This window comes from Larus michahellis, chromosome 4 (genome assembly GCF_964199755.1).
Source record: "Larus michahellis chromosome 4, bLarMic1.1, whole genome shotgun sequence".
NCBI classification, from domain to species: Eukaryota; Metazoa; Chordata; class Aves; order Charadriiformes; family Laridae; genus Larus; species Larus michahellis.
This window is the reverse complement of record NC_133899.1, coordinates 30,262,019-30,288,817: the sequence shown is the minus strand read 5'-3', so window position 1 is coordinate 30,288,817 and position 26,799 is coordinate 30,262,019. Positions and strand designations below refer to the sequence as shown.

General features: G+C 38.0%; 1 protein-coding gene across 7 annotated transcripts in view; it reads left to right on the top strand.

Moving 5' to 3' along the window:
* The window catches only part of PPP2R5E (protein phosphatase 2 regulatory subunit B'epsilon), a 78,525-nt gene that overhangs the window by 5,736 nt on the left and 45,990 nt on the right, over nt 1-26,799 (top strand). Inside the window, exon 1 of one of the 7 annotated variants that reach the window (XM_074583727.1) lies at nt 17,771-18,009. The exons of 5 other annotated variants lie outside the window; for them this stretch is intronic. The gene's annotated coding sequence lies outside the window, so the exon portion shown is untranslated. Of the gene's footprint in view, nt 1-17,770; nt 18,010-26,799 lie in introns of those variants that run through there. One more of the 7 variants, XM_074583728.1, reaches the window with a different exon arrangement.

Here is a 26,799-nt window from a genome sequence, read left to right as displayed (position 1 = left end):
AGTCTATCTGAAACAGCAGTGGTATTGGTCCCTGCTGAAGGGACAATGGCAGTTGAAAATCCCGCTACTGTTTGGAAATATTTTGACCTATATTAATATTTGTAACATTCAGGATTATTAAACCTGAAAGAAGCGAGGAAACAATTTCCTCCTGCATTTTTCATACTTCCCTTGGGCAGTTCCCTGAATGCCCTAATCTTTTAAACTTTTAGGTTTACACTTATCTTCAAACAGGTGACTAGTCCTATTACTTCAGTCCAGTAACCATGTGATTTCCAATTTCATCCTTACTGTTTGGGTCTTTCAAACCAAAACAGAGAAGAGATTTCAGCAAAACAGCTTTTTAAAGTCTGAGAAAAATGAGATCAGTTTGGAGATCTACAGTTGCTCAGTTTAAATAAACTTCTTGTTTTGGGTAAATTTCAAGTTTAATTAAACCTCTTAGGAAATATTTCAATACAGGAGTATTCAGAAATTTTTGGAGGACAGACCTCTAGTTCAACCTTAGACATATTTCATATTCATGATGGAGGGGCTTTGCTGACAAAAACATACGTGCTATGCTCTCTTCTTTTCTTTTTTTTTTTTTTTTAAATGATTATGTTTCATATTGTCATTTGCAGGCTGCCTTCTCTCAAACAGCACTTTTATGAACTTCAGTATCTTCTTTGATTACAAGAATCATGTATGCAGAAAACTAGATAAATGCTTAGTCCTTTCTTTGCAAGTTTTTATACTAGGCCTGTCACCATAATGATTTGAGCACCTTCCAGTAGTGTATTAAGTGACGTGACTACACATCTGTCACATCTTATCTGCTCTCATCCCTTTCCCTAGGGGCACAGTCATATATAGTGAAATGGCTTGTTTTGGTAGTGTTTTAATGCAGTCTGTTGCTTTCTGTGAACATACATGCCTGTATTGCAAAAACAGATAGATAAGTCAGTGTTGTTGTTCATTTGGTAATAAAAATGTTTCAGGAAAGAAAAATAGAAGAGACTATGTTTTGGTGCTGCGTACAAGTCTGAAGGATAATCTGCTATTCAGGAAATGTAATAAGAAGAACTGGAATTTTCAGTATTGCTTATTCCAGAAAAAAAGAGAACACAGAGAAATTAAGTTGTTACTGTTGGGTTTTATTTTTTTTTTAAATTAACAGAAGTGTGTATATTGTATCTTTTTGTAAACAAACATTTAATGTACTTAGAAAATAAGATGTGCCTTCTGAGGCTCTGTTGGGCTGAGTTTAGGCTTTCAAAAGCCACAAGCCAAAAAGCTGCTCTGTTTACTTATAGTAAAGACTTAACTTTTCTGATAATTTAATTATATATTTATTCATTGCATTGTGACTAGATCTAATTTGGAGTTATCTTTTTTAATATGACTAATGTCCAATGTAACACTTCAAAACCACCCTTGTCCCATTCCTTTACACTTGAAACAAAGGAGAAGAGAAGTGCATATGGCAGTTGTGATACAATTGTCCTGCGTTTTCAATATGTGTACTCTTATATATGTTTCAGTCTCACATGCATTTTTAAATGCTTGCATGTTCTTGCCCAGTGTGTCTTGCAGTACGTTATGGCTTTTGATTTTGGCTTTACGTTTAAAGAGGCTGTTGGTGTCATTGAGGTTGGCAGGTCCCTGAGATAACTGGTTTGTGGCAGAGCCGTCCTGGCGAAGGGCTCTTTTCTGGGAATGAGTACTTCCACCTCTCTGCCTCAGACAAACCCAGCCCAAGTTTGTTAACCAGGTTTGTGGCCTGCCTCAAATCATGCTTGTTCTGTAGAGGAAGATAGTGTTCTGTAGAGGAAGATAGTATTCTGTGTGCATTGCCTAAGTGTATTATTTATCAGAGAGTTATTTTACTTTCATTTTGTATAGATACTCTTTTTACTTAGAAGTCTCTAGAGGTAGATCGGTAGGAGTGCAATGTTGGGAAGCAGCTGGTTGGAAGAAAATATGTTGTAGTACTGGACACATGAAAACAGAATGATTTCAGTATTACCTGTAAAAGGGGAAGGAGGCCTTCATTTGTGTTTCTGCCAGTATCTGTAACGGTAGGGGAGTGTCCAGAGGATGAAGACATACGTACATATGATTAAAAAGATCATATGGTTTATGAATTCATGTTTAGCATCTTGAGAAACTGGACAGAAAACTTGCATGTAATTCACGGTATTCTTCCCATCCCCCTCGCCCTCATTAAAAATACATAATTTAGGTAAAGCAAACTATCCAAAAGTAAGACTGTTAAATTTTAAATCAGTGTACCCTATTTTTGTTATTTCAAGGTTTACCTATTTTTTCTTATCATCCTACCACATTTTCCAATGATCTAATATAATTAGTGTAGTTTACTTTCAGGTTTTCTAAAACTATTGTATGTTGTTGTTGAAAACAGCTCAAAGTACTATTTTTATTTTTAGATATATTTTCCTCCTTAAAATAGGCACTCCGAGCAGAAGTTCTCTGTCAACAATTCCAATTGCTTTGCTACCTCGATATTATGAAATTTATTGAGCTTCTAATACATTTATCAGATAGTTTCCATGACACTAAAGAATTGCTGTAGTGGCAACAAAAGAGCATTGCATAGTCACAAAGGGAAAAAATCTCTTTTTACTTGCTCTTTGCTTTTGATCATTATATTATTTCCCTGATATTTTATTATAAGCTTTTCCTATGAATCCTATCTATAGGTCAAATGGTGAAGTTCTTAAATAGTAAAAAATCCCGCCAACTCCAAAAGATTTTTGACTAAGTGAGAACTGCAAGATGTGCACTTTCTTTTTCAAATAAGGTTACTTTTGATTTCTTCTATCATAAAAAAGTCTGGGTTTTTTTCAGACTTATGGATACCGCCTTCAGAATTTTACAAATGGGAAATAGTTATGATTTGAGTTGTAGAAGAAGAAAGATACAGCTTCTATTTCCTATTGACTTCCTTGTGGGTTGGCTGTTGTCTTTTCTATGCTACTCGCCATTTGTGAAATATGGAATGCTTTACAGATACCAATAAGCTGTTAATAATATATCTAAGCTAAATACTTTCTCCTAATTTATAAACAGGAATTTAGGGTCATAGTGGTTATGATTTTTCAAAATAAAATTTTCCATTGTTGGAAATAGAACCCAGGACTCCTAATTCAATGTGTGGAAGAAACCCTGGAACGTGGTTTGTGCTGGACATAGTCAATGGTGAATCAAGCATCAGTCCTGGTAGTACTTCTAGGAATTTTGTGCCCGTTCTGCTTGAAATAAATCTGAACATAATGGGCAGTCTCTGTGAAAGATTTGTGAATAGGGCCACAATCCCAAAAGGAAGAAGGACTTAGCCTATTTATTATTTTTTCTTAAGATATATGGAATTCTTTTCATAGGCAATTAATTTCTGCACTTTCTCTTGTGCTCTTGGCAGTTGTTTTTTGACTATATACTTAACTTTCTCTTTTAATTTTTTTGACGTATAGTGGTTGTAGAATAATTCTTTCCGATAATCTTAAAGATTTCTGGTTGATTCTAAAAAGTATTTGTTTGATGGTGTTCAGAAAGGGCCATATATTAATTGCATTCCGTATTTTTGATTTTTTCTCTGCTTGTTATTGTCTCCCACGTTTGGAATGTAGTTTTGTAGAGCTATATTTGTAGGGAATGGGCATATGTAGAGATGCTGACTTGAAGTTAAGATGATAGTAAAAGAATACCTCCTTATCTTAACAGTGTGTTAGTGACTCTGCAGTTGGTGAGAAATTCTGTCAGCTTAGTCCTGATCTTCTAATGTTTCTGTTCGGTTGTCTGTCTTTATTTCCAAGTCTCTTTAGGTCTGGTGATTTTCCTAGGTGTTTGTTTTTTTTTTTTTTTGTTTTTGGTTTTTTTAACCTGAAACCTTCAGTGTAATTGTTTTACTTCCTGAATTTCTCAGTTTACCTTCTGGAAATGTTAAGTGATGGTCATTCCCACCTCTTCCTTTTCCTTTTTCTTTTATTTTTGTTTAATTTATTTTTGAACTGAAGTAACTTGTAATCACTGTGTAAAATGTATTTCTGTGCTGCTCACAAGATTGAGTCTAAAGTCTTGATAATTTTCTGCAGGAGCAGTTAGACTTTACCAGCACCAGAAACTTTTCGGTCTGTATTTGTACAGTATGTCTCTATAATATGTTACCCAGTACTATTTATTTCTCTAATAATATTAGAATTTTCTTTTCTCTGTCCAAGTATCACCCTATGGGTCTGTAATAGAACCTCCTGTTTCTGTAATAAGTACCTCCTTTGTATTCCTTTCCCAAAGTACCTTTGACAAATACAAGTTATGGTTTAGGCATGCAGTTATTTCTGTATAGTATACATGATTGTTGGAGTATAGTGCTGCCGTTATAATTGGTTATGATATGAAGCTTTACTGTTGTGAAAGGTACATTTTCCATATCTCTGGAATTGTGGGCGTATTTATAAAATCTGTTTGTGTATATTAAATGTGTATAATATATATTTGTGTATATAAATAAGTAGTAGATATATTTAATGTCATATATAAAGTTTAGGTTTTGAGCTTATTTAATTTTCCGGTTTGTTTTTAAAATTTAGTACTTATAATGGGATACCACTACTGTTCATTGGTAAAGCTTTGTAGTAAGGGAGCAGTCCCTTTACATTCATCCGTTGTAAACTCCTGCCTCCCTGAGAAAAGAGCACTTTCATTTATGCTTTCTGGGGAGTGGGAGGAGGACGGAAAACTATTTTTAGATTCAGGGTAACTTCTTTCACCTACAGTTTTTTCATTCAAGTTATTACAGTTTCTTTGGCTCAATCAGGCAAAAATCCTTAGAAGTAGCAGACGAGAGGACTCACTGAGTTCAATGAGTTTTGGTAGGGTTGGGCATTTATGGATTAGTGGTGGGACCGTGTAATCTTGGTAACTGTCTAATTTACAAATACCAGCAAATGGGCACACGTTAGTAAAAGGCTAAGGAAAATCTGTTAGTAAAAAGTAGACTCTTCTTTCAGAAGGATATGGCAGGGCTTATCTTAGTTCAAAACCTCGCTGGTTCTAAGTGTCGGTCTTCATTGCAGGTGCAGTTACATCAGGGGTTTTTTCTGGTGGCAAAGCTTCTTTGCGAAGTTCCCAAGCATACACCAGAGTGCACAGCCTCTCATCTGTGCTGCAACAAGCTTCTGTGGGGCCGCAATGTAAACCAGATGGCTAAAAACACTTTGCCTCCTCCTAATTTTAGTGATGTGCTTGATCCTGTGTCTTCTCAAACAGTTAATTCAGCAGAACTGAAATGGTGGTGAACTTTTATGTAGGGTTGGTAGCTTCTGTGTGTGTGGTTTTCTGCTTACAAAAAAAAAAAATAATTGCTGCAGCTACAGTCTGACGATCTTTGTCAAGCGTTTTCAGAAGATAAGGCATCTGTCCAGAGAACCAGTGTAAAATACTTTTGTGCCCTTAGTTGTTGCACTTGATTGAAAAAATTGTCTGTTTTGAACAAAGTCTGGAAGTCAAGCTACAGGGGAATCGGTTTTGATCAGGAGTAATAATGATTTAAAATAATAGAAGAATTTTCACCAGTAGGTTTTTCTAATTGATAGAGACGCGTGTATAATTTTGAAAATGTATATATTTTTAGATTTGTTTAATATAGCAATGTATTTTTTCAGTCTCCTGTAGAAAGTTTATTTTTCAAGTCATGGTATGTCTTGATATTAACTCCATTATATTAAGTTGTATTGGTTGAAAACAAAGTAAGTAGCATAATAATTTTATTTTAAAACACTTTAACATTTTATGATATTTTTATTAATACATTTTTATAAAAAAGGATCATTGTTCTGCATTTATGCCCTTTATTAATTTTTACCACTATTTTTCCTTTCCGGTCTGTAGGGCAGGTTCTTAACTGTGGTATTTTTCCTTGCACATAAAGTGTTTGATCCTTCCTTTTGCACCTCCAAGAGTTTGGGGCAGAGAAGGAACACAATATAACAGAGTTGATGTACCTGGTTAAATGGGCAGAAGGCAAGAAAGTGAAAGAGATCCTTTTTGGGTAGCTTCGTAAAAGAAAAAATAGAATAGCAGATTGCTGGAAAGTCTGTTGAACATCATTGGACATATTGCTAGCTCATCTGTAACAGTAGCTTCATGTGTTCCCTGATCTGAAGAGCTTGTTCTAATAACTTAATGTTGGACTTCAGAACTGACCAAGTTCTAAGAGAGGTGGAGGCAAGCAGTTTGTTATTCTGATTATAGAAATCTGTGCATAATTAGGCATTTTTGGAAGATTTTTATGAATTTAAAAAGATGTATCTGCTGCAAAACATCAATCACAGACTTAGTGTTTCTTACTTGAAGGGTATTTTGCAGAAGCTAAAGTAAATCATCAGTGGTATCTCAGGGATGATGAATAAATGCAGATAATAGTGAGTACCTACTGGTAAAAGTATTAATTTTAGGACTTGACCCTCCTGTTGGAGATAATGGTTAAGTACACAGATACCATAATTTTTATTCAGAAAAATTGGATACTTTCATGAAGAACAAGGTTAAGCTGAAATTTTTTGTTGTCTGGAGAGTACTTTACTGTCAGATGTTTGATTAAAACATTGAAATAAATGTAACTTGCATGGTTATCCCTTTTATGCTTTTCATTGTGAACAGTGGCTCCGTATAAATGTGGTTTGTGTAATGAGAGGGAAGAGTTTCTTTAGGTATTCTTTTGTCATAAGGTTAAGAAGATCTGTCATTAGAATTGTCATTTTTAATGGGTTTTAACTCTTTTTGAGGAGCACCAGAAAAAATGTTTAATGTCATTAAGAAGAAATAACTGTGGTTTCTCTTGGATGTGGTCCGTAGTTATCTGTGGGATTCCAGGAAGTTTTAGGAATACATTGTATGAGATCTCTTATTTTTTCACCATGCTCGTGATATCTACCTCATCTGAGATGGCCTTTTGTTGTTTGGAATTTCTGTGCTTCTTTGCAGTGTCATGAGTTTAATTTAATATTATCGTGACTTTCATGGCTTCTTTTTCATGTATGCTTGTACCAAACTTGGATTTTCAAGTTCTAAAATGCAGGTGGCAGTAAATTTGTTTGTTGCTTTCAAGGTTTTGAATATATTGTCATATGGGTTAATGTTGTAAAGGAAGACTACTGCAAGTTAAATTTCTCATGTTACAAATTGATACTGGGAATAGTCAGAAACTGAGGAAAGGATGATTCCAGATTTTAGAGGAATTAAGTATTATTACATTGCTTTTGTTACGCAGAACTATGTAATGTGAATGCATAAAATTCCATTATTTTTCTTTGCAGATTTAGCTCACATGCTCTCCGCTTTTCACATTCCAACAGCAGGGCATAGATGTTATATGCAGACTGTTTTTAAATAAGAAAGTTTCTAGTAAAGGTTTTCTGACTTGTCAATGCGCCATCCCTGGAGGTGTTCAAGGCCAGGCCGGATGGGGCTTTGAGCAACCTGGTCTAGTGGGAGGTGTCCCTGCCCATGGCAGGGGGGTTGGAACTAGGTGATCTTGAAGGTCCCTTCCAACCTGAACCATTCTGTGATTCTGTGACTTAAGTTTTGAACAGATAACCTTGTGTGCTTATAGATAATGTATTTTCCCCTGTATGTGGAAACAAAGGTGCAAAAGGTGGTGACTACAGCTGAGACAGTACTTGAATCACTGTAGAGAACATAACTTAATTGTTGAATATCGTCAGTGTTACCAAGGATAAATTTGGCAGCTTGTTATCTTTGGTGTTTTCAAATAACATTTTTGGGATAGCTTTTTGAAGAAGTTGAGGTGGTACTGTGTTACTAGTCATCTTCGTTCTCCTTCACTGTCCTTTTATTCCACCCAACCCATACTTCTCCTTTCTTCTTCTTTGCTTGTTCTTTATCACTGTCTTCCCTACTCCCGCTTTCTACTTCTTCCTATAACCTCTGACGGATACAATTCACTTATTTTTCCACAAGAGGGTGATAAAACTCGCTCATACACGTAAAAACAAGCTATTCCAGGTGGAGCGGGTTGCAGAGGTTATTGGAAAGTCTCACTATAATAAAATTAGCTATATTTATAATGAAAAGAATATTGTTTGTTCATGTTATTAAGCTCCATCAGTGTGTTACAGTGGTTGTTTGTCTGCACTTCTGGAGACAAGACTAGACCTGTCAGGATGGAGATCCACCCTGTGAAGAGCATGCCAGCTCCATCCTGCCTCTGTTGCAGTAATCAGACCTTACTGCAAGACAGTCTTACCTTTCTGTCGTTCGTGCAATAATTTGCCTTGTCCCTTCTCCTCCATGCACTCTCTTGTGGGTTTTGTTTGTTTGTTTGGTGTGTTTGTTTAGTGGTTTTGTTTGGTTCCCCCACGATTATTATTAGAAGAAACAGAACCTCCTTCCCACCAATGCTAAAAAACCGCAGTGGTTGAAATTTCTACTCATCTTTAAAAAGTGTGAAATGGATGAAAGGGGAGAAAATAGCCACCACTGTGATTTGTCTCTAATAGAGGATGTTGGTAGAAATCTGCCTCTGCTTTTGGCAAAACCTAGATGTAACAGGTATTTTACTCAAGATTAAAAGCCACTCTAGTTTTTCTTTTTAGGACTAGAAAGGATGATGGAGAGAAGTGGTTATTAGCCCTTCCAAGAAGAGTAACTCCAGAATTGTCTGTCCTAAGTGATGGAGGTTGTGGCTAAAGTTCTGACACCTGGGTTTGGCTCTTGGAAAAGCAGTGCAATTGTTTCAGGGTGTGTTGGATGGCAAAGGTATGTGAGCGCACCTATTAGGTGAGCGGTGCAGGGTTGGGATGCAGGGCTTTTTAGATAACACTTTGAGGAAGAGACAGCGTGTCAAGGTGGCTGTTCGTTTATATTTTGGAGGCTGTAAACTCAAAAAAAGTGTCCGTTGCTGTAAACTGCTTTAGAATATTATCTGAGCTGCCAGATTAAATCTCGTTAGCCACAAGTAAAAAGAACTGCAGCGAGTCCCTTAGTATTAGAGAAATGAGCAAATGGGAATCTACACTGTGGGGTAGGCATAAGCTAAGCAGTGAAAAGGCTCCTGGAAAAATTCTAGACACTTCATTGCGATGAGTCAAAAGAAGTCCTGGCAAGAAAGGAGAAAGGAACAAACTGCTTGAGGTTATGTTTACCCCATCCTCCCATTAACTGTGAAATTTCAGGTCACAGACTGAAATTTCTCACTCTTGTTTAATTTCAGGGAAAACAAATAAATGTCCCGAATAATAAATAAAAAAAATGCAGTCTTTTAAGAAAAAGACAACGACAGAGTCAGTGATCTCAATATTTTATCTCCTTCTGACAATAGGAAATTCCAAAAGCAGGAGAAATGTGTTGAATTTCCCAGGACAAGTCTGTTGCTCTTCCTATTCTTTCAGTGTCCTGTTTTCCCTAAACTATGGCATCCATAAGCACAATCAAGTTCAACAAACAGCGTTTGGAGCACCTTGCTTCTTGAGCAAGAAGGGCCAAGTTTAAGGTTTGGTTCAGGTATCTCTAAATGTCAAGTGGGACAGGTTCTTTCAACTTAACACACTTGAGGGGGACATCCCCACCTCAAAGCCGCCCTTCTACAAAAGAAAAAATAATCCCCACAAAACCCAAATCATTCTGTGTATGCTTCTGATCTGGTTCTGAGACTGTAAGGGAATTGGAGAGATTGTGATTTGTTAGCAATGTAAAAGTATTTTTCTTAAGTTTTCAGGATAATTCTCCTAATGCAGGAATGCCAAAATATCTAGAAACAGAAGTAAGTGGCTGGAAGCAGGTTTTGAAGTCTCTCTAAGCAAGTTTCTTTTATTTCCTGCTTGGAAAGGAACAGTCATTCCTGTTGCAGACACTTTCTTAATCGAGGATTTTGCAGAGAGGAGGATTGTCGTGTCCTTCAGAACAGATTCTGAGGTGACCTCATTTGACATGAGTGCATCGTTGGTCTCCCCTTGTTTTGCACAGTTGATCCTAGCATGAACAGGCATTGCGCTGCAGCAAAAATTCATTTGAGAGCCAACATCTTCAAAGTTATTTCACTTGTGGTGAAATGTGCCAAAACTTCATGGTCAATAAAAAGCAAATGGTTTGGAAATGAACATATTTTCATGTTTATTTGGTTTTGGATAAGTGTTACGCTTCTGGATTAAAAAACCCTGATATTTCAAATATAATGGGAAAGCTCTACAACAATACATAATACACAATAATAAAGCATAGACTGTGGTGTTTTTTTTTTTTTGTTATAGTTGGTCTTTTTAGATAAAGCATTCAGTACTTGGTAATTTAGTTTTAAATATCTCAAGCAACAGGACCTATGTTGTATCCAGAGCTGCAGCAAAGATAGTTGAATAGAGTGCCCATCCACGCGTGCTTCATTTTGGGAGAGGAGCAAAACGGAGTAATTCAGCTTCCCCCCCAATTCCTAGATTCGTGGCTAGATAGACAGCGCCGCCCCCTCTTTTGAGCTCACGCCACATTTGTGGTTAATGCAGTTTTTCTGCATTGTTGTTTCCCAGGTTTCTTGTCCATATTGAATATCTATATTTGGGATTATTTTTCCCAGATGCATTAGTTGGTGTTTTTCCAAACTGAATTTTAACTTTATTTTCTGTCCATGTAAGGAATTTGCTTAGGTTCCTTTGTATTATTTCTGACTTTACCACTACTCAAAATTCCCTATTTAATATCCTCAGAAGATGTTATCTATATGCTATTTTAATCATATAGATCATTAAGGAAGTTATTAATGTCTGGACTAAATTGATTCTTATATCTCACTGGCATTTCTTTCCAGTCGGATACTTTGAGATTTTTATCTTTTTATTTCTAGACTTTTCAGCAGTACTGTGTTTCTCAGCCTCTATCCAAAAAAAATGGAATCAGTTTTAAACATAGGACTTTCGGGGAAAACAGGCATGTCATTCATGCTGGAATAGAGTAAACTTTGTAAATCCAAACACAATCGAAATTGAAGCTGGATTATAATAATTGCATATATATCTTCACATTGATTTCAATATGCTGTCTTTGTACTTTAATTTGTACAGTAGTAGTTCTTAAATGATAAATTATTAAGTAAATATTTTCCTAGTGGAATGTGCTTTCTATTTTTGTATATCATCTTGAGAACAGAATGTGATTCCGTTCTGTAGGGTCAGCTATTTGAAATACTTGTCTGTGTTTGTTCTAACTGCATAATCTATAATCCTCAATATATATTTAATCCACTTTATCTCTTATAGAACTACATCTTTGGAATAGGGAAGAATGTAGTGTGATAGATAGAATTCAAGGGTATAAAGTTTGGGAAGATTAAATCAATTTCTGAGGCCAGTATTGAAAGATTTTGGCAAATACCAGATAGAAGAAATGACTAGTTAAGAAAATGAAATACTACTTACTCCTATTTTCATTCCTGTGGAATGAACAAATAATAAGTAACAAAGAAGTTTTACAGTATTTCATATCTGGAAATATGATAAAATAAAAGATGGAATTTACCACCTGGCTAATCTTAAACATCTCCTACAGTGTTTAGGGGAAAGAATTGATTTAATTTTGTTTCATTCTCTGCGGTTATTGTGTGATGTCAAATTGAACTTCAAAATGTTTACCCTTCTATGCATGACTAAGGTAGAAACCGGAGTGCATGTTTCTTAGCAGTGACCACTTGAGATTGAGTGGATGCATTAACCTTGGAACAAATTTAGCTGTGGGTTCCAGGAGGAGGGGAGGGTGTGCATGCAGATGTATGTTCAGAAGTTTGTCTTTGGGAGAGAATCAGTGTCTTCTGCTGTTGAGTAGTAGTATTTTTGATAATTTGATGTGCTGCTTTCGTTGAGGATTGCACAGAGAGCTTCTGTTGTGATTGCTTCATTAGAATAATGGAGAAGAAGAACTTGAAAAAATTGTCTGTAGCCTACATGTATTAATAGGCAAAATGTGACTTTTCACCTAAGCTATTGGTGCTGTTGGGGCGGTATCTATTTTGATGACTTGATAAACTATACATTTTTCAAGTAGGAGAATAAGGGAAAAACAGTCATAAACAATCGGCTATCAAATTTTCAGAAGAATTTTTTAATTAACCCCAATAAACAAGTTTTATTTAAAACCACTGTTATTGTCTGTAAATTTCAGGTATTTTATTAGGTGAGTATGGAAGTGTTGGATGCAAACAGAGCTGACTTTTTTCTCTCCAAATGTTGATGATGCTTTTGTATGTTTTGGTAACTGACAGCAATTGAAAATCATTAAATAAAACAAGTTGTCAAGGGTCATGTTTCTGTGTTTGTCTAGTACTAAGGTATTAGGTACCATTTGTCAGGGGACGATGGATTTCTGATTTCGCCGAGTGACAAATAATCTGATTTTACAAGGTCTTTGGGTTTGGGAGGTGGGGTGGGAATAGTGATTGTGTTAAATGACAAACTTGCACAGCACAGGCTTTTTTGTTAATGAAGCCACACTACATCGCAGGCCTGGGTTCAAACACCAACAGTACTTTTATTTATTTATTTTAAGTAACTGGTGTTAAACACAAATATTTCTGGTTTTGTATTTTAGAAGACGATCATCAATGTTACGCAAACCTGGCACATCAGTCCTAATGTTTGTTGTTCTTACAAATGGCTGGGAACATGCATAACACTGAAAACCCCACGTTCTTATAATACTAAACAGAAGGACAAAGTTAGTGTGGAATTTGAGTATTCTACATTTGTAAAACTTCTGAGAATCTTTCAAGGAGATGTAAATTGCAAGGAAGCTTATTTACATGAGTAGAGATCTCCCTTATAGGAAAAAAAAGATACCAGGTAAAGCAGCGTGGTCCTTGTGTGTTACTTGCCCTTAAAAATGATGATTCCATCTAATCCGTTTCCTGGAAGGGATGGGAACTGGCTAACAGGGCAGCAAGTGAATCTGAACATAAAAATGCCTATTACTGCACCTGCATATGCCATTGCGATGGCATCCATATGGCTGTAGAGGGGGGGGCCTGCATTTTATTTTTTCTGGTGAGGAATAAGTCAGAATTTGCACCTTTTCCTTTTAGACAACGAGAAGTTTGCTACCAGCTTCACTGCTTAAATTCATATTGTGCTTTCTGTGCTGCCATACCATTTTCAGTAAAAAGAGCAGTTGCATGGAGACAAAGAGGCTCCTGATTTAAGTCTCAATAGAGAAGTCTGTTAGGCTTCAACTGTGGGAGGATACTAAATGTAGCTAAGAGGTTGGCAGATGCTACCTGGACCAAAACTACTTGAAAATATTAAGCAGCTGTTAGTAGGTTTGCCTAAAAAACATTTAATGGCTGGAAGAATTGCTGAGAAAAATATGACAGAGGAGTTTTGGTTTAAAAATGTGCATATTGTCTGGATGTAATTTGCTGTTTGTGTTGTATTAAAAAAAAAAAAAGTGGAGTTCAGCTACAGATATTTTGCTAGTGTTGATGCAAGGGGGGGGGAAAAATCCAACTCCAAGCCCCGCTTTCTCTTCCCACTTGTCTTACAATTTTTTGGTAAATTATGTTGGTTTATGCAACATTTTGGCTTTCATTTTCAAAGGGAGTAATCCTGTTCCTGATTATGTAAGTTAAGCTGAAAGCTGTAGAGTGTTGTCTTCTGAAGTTTTCAGAAAGCTCAGTGTATCTGCTGCTATTAATGTTTTTCTAAGCTGTTAACACTCTGAAAATATACCTAAAGGGCTTGTTTTGTGCTGCAAGCTTTGAGAGCTCCATAAAGAGGCCAGAAGCGAGGTGGTGGGACTGGGCCTGAATTTCTACTGAGTGCATGCAGAGCTCTGTATATGGCCCAAGAGGGGGAAGCTTTCTTCGTCTGCACCTTCCTCATCCCTGCACTGGCCTCCTCCGCAGGTCGGATAGTCCTGGGAGCTGCCCTGGTTTCTCGCCTTGTTGCCAAGCCAGAGTGTAAACGCTCTCTAGCCATATCATCTCTGACCTGTGAGATGCTGTGTAGCATGCGTGAAATGAGATACCCCAGTGGTTTTTGTTTTTCCTTCTGGCGGGTGGAGAGGGGAGATAAAGAAGTTGTGTGAAGCTGTCATGCTGCATGACGAAACATGGAGAAAAGGCCTAAGGAAGCCATTGCTCAGGATCAGGGTAGTTAATTTAAGCGGGGAGTATGAACTTCTAATTCATTTCTAAGTGCGGTTCCCTTTATGACCTGTTCCATGGGGAGAGTTGATTACAGGATCTCTGTGCTGGGTCATTAAATAGTTAACGTCAGTGGAGATATTTATGCTCCAGAAGCCAAGATTTGCACACGTGTGGGTATAAGCATTTCCAGTAGAACACATTTGATACTTAATGTGGAAAAAAGTCAAAAGAGGTGATTAATGTTTTGTACCTTTGGAATAGGTTTAATTTTGTGTGCCTGAATCTTCTAGCAGGTGATGTAGAAACTGGGGGGAAAAAAATGTCTTTTCAGCATGTCCCATCCATACTTCACATAGAGCCACAAAATAATATTCAAATGAACAAGAATCTCTTGATTGAATCTAAATGGAAAATGCAGTTTTCCATGGTCTCATTATTCCAGAAATGATCATTTCATTGTAGGCAAATTTAACTAAAACCTAGGAGATTTCTGCAAAATTATCTGAAAGAAAAAAATACTTTTTTCATTTAAAGTGAGGCAAAGAAATAGCAAGAGCTTTTTCACAGAGTTGGTGTTGATCTGTCTTGACTGTTAGTTCTGCTTCTGATAGAAAGGGGTTTTACATTTTCATAAGTATGTTCTCTGTCGTTTGTTTACTATTTTGTTTGTTACTACACGATACAGTTACGTGTCTAAGATTTCCGTACACACAGTTTCATAAAACTTCAGTTTTTCTTGTAGAATTTCTAAAAATTTATTTCTGAAAGAGTGCACTTTTGCCCATGTGAAATGGTTGTGTTAGAACTTCTCTAGCGGTCCCTTGCTGTTTGTCAGGGGTGGTTTTTGTGCCCCGGATCAGCCTTTTGCTTTGTCTGTAAATACCAGCCCAAAATTGGCAGAGTTCTGAGATGGCGGAAGATTATTTTGTGTGCAACAGCTAGATAGGGTTATCATAATTAAGAACGATCAGGCATTTTAGCATCTGTTATTAACCAGAGTGTACATGTGTCATCCTCACAGAGCAAATGAGGATGATTTGTTTCCTCTTAGGTGTGACGAGGCATTGGTGTTACTTGTCTTTGTGGCACTGGTAAGATCGATACTGGGATGTGTCATGGGGTCTGGGCCTTGGCATGCTTGAAGAAGCCACAGGAGAGCGAGAGGCATGTAGACCCATTATATGATCGAAGACCCAGAGAAAATGCCTTATGCAATACAATTTTTAAAAAAAAATAGCTGTTTGAATAGTTTATCAAAAAAGCTTGAGAGCAGATAGGACTATAACGTCTTATGGGGAGAAAATACAGGTCAAATACAAGAAGGACTTTAGCTGTCAGCTAAAGCCAGAAATTAGGCATGCGTTTTTAATAATGAGGCAAAATATGTGCTGGCAGGAACTACTTAAAGTGATGTTAGATTCTCTGTGTGCTTCCAAATCGAGACTCACGACTTCTAGAAAAGTTATGTTTTAGTTGAACACAAGTTACCGGACTTAATTCATGGAGGGTTGCTTCATAATGAAATCTCAGGGAGTGTTTCATTTAGGTTAGACTGTCTGCTCTGGTAGCCCCTTCCAGCTTGCAGTTTTCTAAATCTGCAGCCATAAGACCCCAGCTATTTCAGAAACTTTGAAGGAAAGGCAGTAAGGGATTTGGGAAGAAAAGCAAGGCTTTCATGAGTTAGACTAATTGGAAATTTCCTTGGAGGAATTAGACTCTGTTGTTTCCTCTGCCCTGTCTATCTTGGGTGATACTCTGCTAGTTGTTCAGAACTGCTTGCTCTTTTTGCTGCTCAGCCTGAGACGCTGGGTCATGATTTACAGAATGGATGATGACTCAAAGTGCAAGTGAACTTGGTGGGAACTAGTCCTGAGTCCTACACAGCACTATGTAAACATTCAGAACAATCAGGATGTCTCAAATTGGGTGTTGAAAATTAATGCATGTTTTTAATCTGAATCTTTTTATTTATCAGTGTTCTTTTAAATTAGTATCTTCTGAGTAATACAGCAAAAAAATGACAGTCTTTAAAAATGTTAGTCCTGTTTGATTTGAGAAAAACAAGAGATAAAAATTAACTGACATTATACAAGCTCTTTAAGATTCACTGCTTTTACAGCTAAATAACGGAAAGATTGCTCTAATCTTATTTTAATAGAAACAAATCTGATAGAATTCTTCTTGTTTTTCTTCTCAAAAAACACAGTCTGTCATAGACGTTTTAAAACATCTTGATTAAAGGTAACAATGCAGCCCAGTGAAATTCAGGTATGCTCCAGACTGGAACACTGTTGCTTCATTGGTTCATCTTGAGTTTGAAGTCCCTTCCTTCTCAAACAGATCATTTTTTTTTTTTAAAGCAATAAAACTTTTAAATTAATGATTTAGGGGTTTTTTTCATTATAATAATTCAATATTTCATTATGCAAAATTATTTTCTCTTCCGAGGAGTAGTATGCTGTTGTCTTTTTTTTTTCTTTGTTTTATAACTGAAATCCGTAGTTCATTTTGATACTTCATCAGATCTGTTTCTTCTCATTAGCACATTTTAGCAAGACTCACCAGGTTAAAGTAGGGCTGTAGGTTTAAAATAATTTTAAAGTGTGAGCCTGCTGAAGCTCTATTTTCTCACTTCCTTCTTCTTGCTCTGAGCACAACTATCTTGGCATTGCGTGCCCTTTCTCCCCTCTTTCCTTATTGCTGTGGAGAACGCTGATACCATGTGCAATTATGATCTTAATTGTCGATTGAAAACAGTTCAGTGGCAAATGCCTTGTATATTTGCTTAGTGTTTCCTTCTTTGGGTCAAAATCTTAGGGAATATTGAAGAACTTCTCCCAATACTGTGAAGTGATATTTTACAGCGCCAAAAAGTTCACCTGGGTGGATTTACAGTATGTTTATTCCACTAATTTTGTGGTGTAACATACAGTAATTTATTGTGATGTGTTACATGTTCTTACACTAACTTTTACCCTTCCTGGGCATTTGCCTTCCCATTTCCAAACAAACACCTTAAAAATAGTCATGCAGATCATTAAAAGTAGAAGGGAGTGGCTGCCCTTACAGAAGTCAGTGGAACCTCAGAGTTCTAACCTCAAAAAAGGAGGTTTCATGGCTGTTTTATACAAACTCCTTAAAAATCACTTTTTGATTTTTTTTATTCTTTTAGTGATTGTGTGGGGAGTGAAACACAATATGCTGATGAATCAGAAATTTGCGGAGATTTGATATATACTTAAATACAGGCAGTAAATTGCTGAAATGAAAGCTGATCAGCAAATCTTGTGGAAAAATGATTATGCTCTCGTTCTCTAAAAATAAAGGATTGTAATTCGAGCCTGCCTTTTTAAAAGAAGAGTTTCCTCCAGTGTTTCAAGGTGGAGTTTGAAAAAGGAAGTAATTTGTAAAATGTTGAAATACAGTTCAGTGTCAAAGCAACCGAAGAATAAAATTGCTGAAAATAAATAGTTGCTCTTATTTTGAAAGCGTCTCAAAGCAGAGGAGCTTTCTTTATGCGTAGTTGCTATTGGCTGCACAAACCCCTTGTTTCTGCAGCTAATGATAGATAGGAATATTAATAATGTAATTCATGCCTTGTCATATTTTGCTGCTTAATCATCTTGTTTGGCACTCCCCCGGTCGTGTTCTGCGTGGCCATAATTCAGGAATGAAAGCTCACTCGGGCACTGGTATTACAGTCCAGTAATCAAAGAGGCTGGGATTATGCAGATAATGAAAGGACTGGCCGGCGTGTGTTTACCCACAAAAACTGGAGTGAAGTTAGGGACAGTAAACAGCCTGGGAGCTGCCTTCCGCGCCGGACGGTGGCCGTCGCTCCTACGTCACGGCTGCTTTAAAGATCCAGGGTGGGTAAGCAGAAACCGAGAGCGCTCTTGCGTTCAGAAACATGTGTCAGCAGTATTGCTTGAAGTTTCCACCATGAAAAACTTAATCTCTTACGAGTCTTTAGTAGTGTTGTCTTTCGTGTGCTGTTGCTGCTGTCAAAAGTAGTATTTCAAGGAGGTTGCTAACATTTTGTTAGAAAATACGTGATTTATAAGCAAACAGTTTCTTGGACGTTACTGTAAGTTAGAAAGATAAGTAGAGGCTATAGTGTGAATCTGAATGCAAATAAAATAGAAAACCAGTATATTTTTTGTTTTCCTTATTTTTTTTTGTTAACAACTACAATTTTAAAATCTAAACCTAACATTTTCTGAGAGGCTAGCACTGAACCTGGTGAATGACTTTTCATGCAAAGCATTGCTATGTTTGCCTGGATAACTTTTTTTTTTTTTTAAATTTTGGAGTAGAAAGCAATTGCTTGCCTCGATACTAAAGGTAGTTGTAGTTGAGGGACAATGTAATGGGTAAAATGATGACAGGATAAAAGGAAGTATCTAAAGAAAATGAAAGGGGAAAATAAGTTTGGTTGGATTTTGTTTGGGTGTGTGCGTTTGATGTTTGTTGTTTCTTTTTTTTTTTGTGTGTGTTTTGCCTTCTTTTTTTAATCTCAAGAAGCCCTTTTCCTCTCTTGGTTTTTAAATGGTGTTTCATCTTTAAGTAGCCTAGGTCATTCCAAGATACCCATGATTTTTTGTGAAGTGGTTTCCATGCTCTTGTCAATGCATGAATAACAAATAATAGAATGGGTGGGGAGGAAGTTGATTGTAATTTGACTTAAAAGCATGAATGTTTTGACCTCAACGATTGGCAGTTTGAAAAGAATGATTTGTTGTGCTGTTTGTGTGAGTGTTGGGTAGTTCAGTGTTAATCACCATGCAGTTATGGATATAATTCACTTGTTAGACAAGTGAATTACACTGTAGGCTAGTGTTGGACTCTTAAACATACCTTTAGTAAGCACTTGGGTTAAAAGGAGGCATGTTCTTCAGAGTGCTGTGTTGGTGGAAAGAAGCAGCACACATCTTGTGGATGTAATGAAGGTGAGGCTCTTCAGTTCTGAAAAAATAAGAAATTTTTATTTTTTTTTATGATAGTTTCTCTGTACCTAAAAGGTGGATTTCCTGACATAATATTTTGAGTGACCACTCATTGTAAAATTTTCTTGCATAGTCAAAGGGTCAGGTGTTGGTGGGGTTTTGATGGGTTTTTTTTGTTGTTGTTCTTTGTTGTTTTGTCTTTCCAACTGAGTTTTAGGTTCTAAGTTTTGAGTAGGATGCTTTTTGGTTTGGTTTATAACTTGAGATGGCTTTCTTTAGTAGTTGTAAACTTTCATTGATAGGTATAATTTAAAAAATATTCTGTCTGTGCATGCTGTAGGAAAGCCGATCCTTATTTTTTAAATGATACTTCTATTTGGCTTGTATTTACAGATGTATGATGAACTTTGAGACAGTCAGTGTAAATTAGATCAACTTATTCTCTCATCCTATATTTAGAATTATTCTAGCCTTCAGAGCCTTAATATCTGAGGAAGTGTAGGATCGGTCTCCACGTTGTAACAGTTTCTCCTACATTTCAGAATTAAGACTGGTTTTTGTGTTTTTCAAAAACAAGTCTAATTTGATTATATTTAGCACTTTGCCTGATTAAGAATCGCTGAATCAGGTTCACTATTTGAAAGGTAGGCATGTAAAAGGAGATGTGTGCTAATGTCTGTGTTACTCTGGCTAGTGTGTTGTGTGGTAACACAGGCTGTTCTCTGTCTGGAAGGATGTTAAGGAGGGCTGTATTTTTATTTTAATGCAAGAGAGATTTCAGTATATTTTATTTTTTGCACATCTTTTTGATAAAGTTAAGACAAGTTTTGAAGTTGTCATTGAACATGCCAGGGCCTGAGTTGGTTCTCCTCCAGTTGGAGGTAGAGAATTATGTGCAGAGTAAGTGTAAAATAGACTTTTAAAGACAAGTTAGAATTCCAGTTTTCCAAGTTTTTATCTGAAAGTTATAAATCCAGAAGCTTTCATACCAGTCATGTGTTCTTAAATATTTCCACAGGGAAAAAAATATGTTTCATTTAAGAACGGACATTGGCATTGTTTATTAGGGACAATAAAAAAGAAACTTAATTTCAAAATACCAGTCCAGTGGGAATTTTATACAGCTCCTGTTAGTCTGTGTATTTTACCCCTTGGACATTCAGAAAAGATCAGCAGTTTCAGTTATGGGCCTGTTGGAGAGGGTCCGGAGGAGGGCCACAAAGATGATCAGAAGGCTGGAGCACCTCTGCTATGAGGGCAGGCTGGGAGAGTTGGCGTTGTTCAGTCTGGAGAAGAGAAGGCTCCGGGGAGACCTTGTAGCCCCTTCCAGTACCTAAAGGTGGCCTACAGGAAAGCTGGGGAGGGACTCTTTATCAGGGAGTGTAGCGATCGGATGAGGGGTAACGGTTTTAAACTGAAAGAGGGGAGATTTAGATTAGATATTAGGAAGAAGTTTTTCACTGTGAGGGTGGTGAGGCACTGGAACTGGTTGCCCAGAGAAGGTGTGGATGCCCCATCCCTGGAAGTTTTCAAGGCCAGGCCGGATGGGGCTTTGAGGAACCTGGTCTAGTGAGTGGTGTCCCTGCCCATGGCAGGGGGGTTGGAATGAGATGATCTTTAAGGTCCCTTCCAATCCAAACTATTCTATGATTCCATGAATCTTTATCATTCAGATATCTCTGAATCAGTTCTATTAAGGGGAAAAAAGCTTCCTTTTTTGTTGTTGTTGTTTTTTTTTTGAGGTGCAGAAAGCCTAGAAACATAAAATGACTTATGACCTTAGACCTACTCAAAAGTAAAGGGTTAATGGCAACTTGCTAAGTAGTGACAAGAAAAGGTAGGATGATCGGGGAAGGGGGGAAAACCAAGGGAAGTTGTTGCTCAGTCACAGAATCAGGAAGCAGAGAGGAACTGGACAGACCTGTTGTGTAAGAGGAGCTGGGCTGTATCAGGTGCAGTGCAGTGGAGGGGAATTAGAGCTCCCCGAATACCGGAACAGGGTGAGTACAGAGGAAGGAGAGAGCTCTTCTTGAGCTCATCTATTCTGCAAGTGAGAGAGCAGGGAAATGCTGCTGCAGGCAAACTATTTCCAGTATCTCAGCTTGCTCTAGTATCTAAACCACTTCTCCCTCAACTTTTTTAACTCTTTGTAACATTGGAAAAAGAAGAAAATTCAAGGATTACTTAGTATGCTGTTATGTTGAGATAGGATATGGAGAAATGATAATAAAATCACATTCCTAAACAGGTGAAGTACACTATTGTATAAAAATACAATTTTGTATTGTATTAATTTATTAGTGCAATTGTATTATTGTACTTGTCTCACAAGTACTTTAATAAAAAATACCAATGCATAAGCCGAAATCTGTCTACAGGCTGGTTGAATTTTGGATTAATTTGATTTTTTTTCAGGTGATCTGAGCTATTGAAGGGAGGGCCGGGGTTAAATACTCGCACCATAAGTGCCCTAAGGTGGTTCCAATGCCTCAAGGAAGGATTATCTCATAGTGGGAAGAGTAGTGCCCAAAGCAGTAGAACCTGTCATTTTCCTCTTACTTGCACAAGGAGCCATTTTTCTTTCCTCTGCCTTGCTGTATCCTGATCAAAACCTTGCATTAGGCCAAGGAAACCTGTGTGTCCAGGTAAGGCTGTGTGCAGTGAGAGAGGACAAACAGGGCTGCTCTTTGCACCTTATCGGAGTGAGGACAAACAACTCAGGAGAGCTCATCCATCTCTGGTAGGCCTGATTGAGTGCAGATGACGACACTGAAATGGCAGAAAAGCCCCATGGGCAGTTGGGACCCGCGAATCCAAGCTGGAAGGGAAGCGTGCTGTGTGGATGCATGCCATAGACAGTCAGCTGTGTCCTCTCCTGCGGCTGAGCGCAGCTCAGGGCACTTGTACTGACTGGAGCTGAGTACTACCAGACATCCCTTGAGTCTCTAGGCTTGTCAACAGATCGTTGTAGCTCTGAGGTTGAGTCACCTGCCTGCCATATTTGCTTCAGAGATTGGAGGAGAGGTGGAAAGTGTGACTATGTAACTAGGAATAACCATGTCCTGTCCCATCACATTTGTGTCCACAGCTAGAAGCTCCCCGGCATTTTTCCAACATTTTGAATCAAAAAGCATGAGGTTTGGGAGTTGGAGAAAGAGTGAGAGGGATGTTCTTGAGCTGGGTTCTGGGTTGCCTAGTGCTTCTGTGGTGGGCTCTGCTTGTCCTACGGGGGCTTGCTCTCCCTCTGCTCACTCCTCCCTCCCTCCCGGCACCGAATGTCCCTCATGGCGCTGTCATGGGAAGCAAGGATTTCTCGTTGGTTTTGAGGCACCATACATTTGAACCCAAACAGACGTGCATGCCTTTTCTATAATATAATTAACTTGAGTTCTTGCCGTATTACTTGTGTCCTCAGTCTGGACCAAAGTTATACACAACCATACAGAGCTGTTTCTTCAAAAACAAAAATAACCCTGACCAAACAAAACTAATGTGAGAGTGGGAAGTAGGGATGTGCAGGGCTAATGGTGGTGGTGGTTTGCAGTCTGCTGTACATGTTCATTCTTTTTGGCAGAATCGCATTTAAAGCTGATCCTTTTTGCCTTCATTTCAAGTGAAAAGAAGTTCCTTTCTCAGCAAAACAAACTATCATAGAAGCATTCAGTTTCTCATTTGCAGAATAAATGATTTCAAGTTCTCTTGGGTCCACATGGAAAAAGTACTCCACCGTTTTACCGGATGCTGTGTTCTCCAAAACATCCAATTTTTTTAAATGGCTGTTTCTTAATTATCCACAGCTGAAGGCCCTTCCCTTTACTCTTGGCAGCCTATGCAGTCTTTATGGGGTGGAACAGGATCTTTCTTTCGTCCTAGGAAATAGTATTAATCCTGCCAGTATTTAACTGAATCCAGGATTACTAATCTGTCGAAAAGCTCTGCTTTTAGTTTTTACAGATGATGTTCAGGACATCTGATAGTTGCACTCATGTTGTCAAAAACGCACGCTGTGTTTGTCTGTGGTAACCTCAGAATTTCTAGAAGGGATTCATTATGTTCGTATTAAATGATTGTGGTCTTCATTAGTAAAAATGAGTCAAGTTCTCTTAATAAAATGGTAATTTTCTCATTTACGTTCTATATATCTGAAGCAATGGTTTTAAATACTCAGCATTTAAATTTGCCTTTCTAGTGGAATAATAAAGTATTACAATGACTGTAATTTAGAATGAATTTAGATCACTTAGTTATTTACTTTTCCCAGTGCTTTCCTGTCTAACTAGTCTGTCTGTCTTACAATCTGTTTTTCCTGTTTGTACCAATTTAGTTGATAAATATGCAGAAGCAGAATTGTTGGGAGGAAATTCCAAGATGCTTCAACTTAACTTTTCATTGGTAAAGCGATTAAGAAGCAAGCAGAGCTCCCTGGGTTTTCTGAAACATCATTTTGTATCTGTGAAGCCAGCTGTTTTATGTCACGTATATAAGAAAGAAGTCTGTGTGGAAAAACACCTGTTTCAGAATGGGCTGCTTATATAAGTGTATTGTCATTGCTTGTTTCACTCTTTAAAAATCTAACTTTACATGGGTTTTCCATCTTTTGTTTCCCTTTTTTTTTTTTTTTTTGAGTAGATCATTGCAAGTTTACAGATTGGTCTAGGTAATATGTGGAAAAAAAAGAGTGGTGAATAGGGAGAGTACAGTTGATCTCTAGTGCTACAGTTATGTGCTATTTTATGTGGTGCTTCCTTACAGGATTTAGAACTTCAAATGCATACAACTCTTATGCTATAGAATCTTAGAGGCTAAAATATGGTTAATTGGAATTAAACTCTGGGCTTCATCTTGCATGGGAACAAATTTACTGGAAGCTTCCTCATTTGAATTAATGCGAGTGTGAGGCATAGAGATTCCTTAGTGCAGCAGCTCAGAAAGAGTTACTCAACTAGGTTACTTTTCCAGTTGTGACTAAGGGGCCAATTAGCAGCATCCGGAATGAGACGGCAGCGCCTAGGTAAAAATAGATGGCATTTGGAGGAGCTGGGGGCTGTTTTGGAGAAGGTCTTCAGCTGCAGACTGAGAGAAGCAAGACGAAGAGGCAAGCTTCAGAAAGGAGTATTACAGACATGATTGTGAGAAACTCCGTGAACAGGCAAAGGTAGAAGCAGCCCAGAGAAATGGCAAGAAGCAATACCAAATTGGATCCATAAACTTGAAGGGCTTCTGCTGCTGAAGGAATGCCTGAGCTGGGTTCTTCACTCCCTTCTGACAAGAGAGATAATGCTAGCATTGATATGAAAATGAAACAAGCTGTAACATCCTCTGAAAATGACAGGAACCAAAGGAGTGGGTGTAAAGTTTGCTAGATTGTTAGGTCTTATGTTAAGGATTGATACTTCACTGCCTCTGTCAGAGGAAGGAGTAAGGCACACTGAAGTGCTGCTTCAGTAGGTTTGCTTGAAGGCGATTAGTTGACTACTGCTGGAGTCTCTTGAGTCCAAATAATTAAGTAATATGCCAGGTACAGGGAGGTGAACTTGATGGCATGGGATTGTATTATGCTTTCTAGCCTTTACAGTTATAACTTCGTCCTGTGACCACAACAGTTTCGATGGTCCTTCTCTGTCATATCTGTAGGATACTGAAGCCACTGGATTAGTATAGTTTAAAACTCTTTTGTTCTTCATTGACCTACTTTGACTGCACATTAGCTATTGGATTGGGAAAGGGCCATCTGTATACGCACCCACTGATACAGCCTGCATGTGCCTTCTCTTGACAAACTTCAGTCCAGTGGAGGTAATTACTTAAAATACTCTTTTTTTTTTTATTGTAAATGGCATGCTCTGCTTGTCACTTAATAATGTATTAGCAAATTTGATATTTCATGAAAAATAAAGAAGGTAAGAAAGGATGCACCTGAAGTCCTATCTTCAAATACAGGAAGGATGTGTGTAAGTTAAGAGTTCTTGCTAGTGGTCTAGTAGTGAGCCTGCTGCCTCCTAAAAAGTATGGGTGAGCTAGAGAATGGTATGATCTGTGTACTCTTATGGTCAGATGCAAAGCATGTTTGCTGTACTATACATGCTTTCTTGATCAGTGACCTATACCTGCAAAGACTCTATAAAAATGCCTTTTAAAAGTTATGCTAATTCACCAATAGTGTATTTGGATCACCTCACTTATGAAGAGGAGCTTTCAGACTTGGTATAAACCTGCAAAATACACACTTTTCCTACTGAGTTTTTCTCCATTGATTTTTCATGGAATATATAACTGATGAGATTGCTCTTCCTTTTCTTGATTAGTAAGCAATGAGCTTTCTGCCAATTATAGCAAAGGTGTAATCACCATTCTAATGAACCAGTATAATACTCACTCCTGTTGACTTCAGTTTGGCCAGGGTGCCAAATGCAGGTGAAGTTTGCGACCACGGTACAGGTGAGGATAAATATTGTTGGTAATCTAATTTCAGCTTACTGTCTTCAGTAGAGAAGCACCTTAACTAATGAGTAGTTTGGAAGAGGTTGATGGAGAGTATTGTTTGGTAACCACAGAAGAAATGTTTTAATTATATTTAATGCCTAAACTGTTATGTCTGGTTCATATTTCTAACAGTCTAAACTAATGAAGTTTTGCGAAGTGACTTGATGCGCAGCAGAGCAATGCCAAGGCATAACCTTGACTGTGTAGTTTTCGGTTTTCTCAAGCTTTTTATGAACCTTAAGAATCATAGAATTGTTTAGGTTGGAGCAAACCTTTAAGATCATCAAGTCCAACTGTTAACTTAGCACTGCCAAGTCCACCACTAAACCATGTCCCTAAGGGCACATCTACACATCTTTTAAGTACCTCCAGGGATGGTGACTCAACCACTTCCCTGGGCAGCCTGTTCCAGTGTTTGATAACCCTTTTGGTGAAGAAATTTTTCCTATATCCAATCTAAACCTGTCCTGGTGCAACTTGAGGCCGTTTCCTCTTGTCCTACTGCTTGTTACTTGGGAGAAGAGACTGACACCCACCTTGCCACATCCTCCTTTCAGCTCGTACACAGCAGTAAGGTCTCCTCTGTTGGAGGATTTTTAATACAAAGGGGTCATCCTGTGAACACTCCAAGCACCGAAGAACTGCTAACAACTATGTAGGCCAAGCACCGAAGAATTGCTAACAACTATGTAGGCTTTGTTAGTTTGAAGGCTATGTGAAAACATTGTAGCGATGTTAGAAATGCTGAGACCAACAAGATATGAGAAAGTGTGGTGAATTCAGCGTGCGAAATGTAGAACTTCACCCAGGATATAGGAGGGGTGATTGTCCGCGTGGACAGATGCTTTAAGCCAATTATAATATGTTGCTTGCCGCATGCGCAGCTCGTGCAACCAATCAGCAAATTGTCGGCGCGTGATGCGGAATCAGAACTTCTATAATAACTGAGCTATCTCTGCAATAAACTGGCATTAACCTGATCACATTGGTCGTTGTGTTATTGTCCGAGCCTTCCGCGTTGACAAGTGGCGCCCGAACAGGGACCCTCAGATCGGTGTTGGGATCAGCGAATACCCGATGAGCAGCCGACGGACGGAGGGGGCGGAAGAAGCCGGTCGATAAGCGAGTGCTGCCCCGGCACTCGGGAAGACGCTATAGCGCATCAAGGTAGGGAATCTCGCTCTGGCCAAGCGAGCGGCCGGGGAGGAGATGGGGTCTACGCTCTCCAAA